This window comes from Sapajus apella, unplaced genomic scaffold (assembly GCF_009761245.1).
Source record: "Sapajus apella isolate SASKATOON/1434 unplaced genomic scaffold, GSC_monkey_1.0 scaffold1370, whole genome shotgun sequence".
In the NCBI taxonomy this organism is placed as follows: domain Eukaryota; kingdom Metazoa; phylum Chordata; class Mammalia; order Primates; family Cebidae; genus Sapajus; species Sapajus apella.
Window position 1 is genome coordinate 14922 of NW_022438296.1, and position 712 is coordinate 15633.

Consider the following 712-nt stretch of genomic DNA (forward strand, 5'->3'; position numbering starts at 1 on the left):
TTCAGGTGTTAGATGTGAGTCTTTAATCTGTTTTGACTTTATTTTTGTATATGCTGAGAGGTGGCTTCTAGTTTCATTCTGCATATGGTTATTCAGTTTTCCCAGCATCATTTATTGAAAAGACTGTTCTTTTCCCATTATATGCTTTTGATGCCTTTGTTGAAAATGAGCTGTCTGTAAATGTATAGGTTTATATTTATGCTCTGTGTTCTCTTCCGTTCATCTATGTGTTTGTGTTTATGTCAGTACCCTCCTGATTTGGTTAAGATAGATTTGTAGTCTGTTTTGAAGTCAGGCAGTGTGATGCTTTCAGCTTTGTTCTTTTTGGTCAGTATTTCTTTGGCTGTTTGAGGTCTTTTGTGGTTGCATGTAAATTTTAGAGTTTTTTTTTTTTTTTAGATGGAGTCTCACTCTGTTACTCAGGTTGGAGTGCAGTGGCACGTTTTCGCCTCACTGCAACCTGCACGTCCTGGGTTCAAGCAATTCTCCTGCCTCAGCCTCCCAAATAGCTGGGACTACAGGCGCCCACCACCACGGCAGGCTAATTTTTGTATTTTTGGTAGAGACAGGGTTTCACCATGTTGACCAGGATGGTCTCGATCTCTTGACCTCGTGATCCACCTGCCTCGGCCTCCCAAAGTGCTGGGATTATAGGCGTGAGCCACTGCGCCCGGCCGTTTTTTTTTTTTTTTTTTTTTAAATAGAGAAGGGA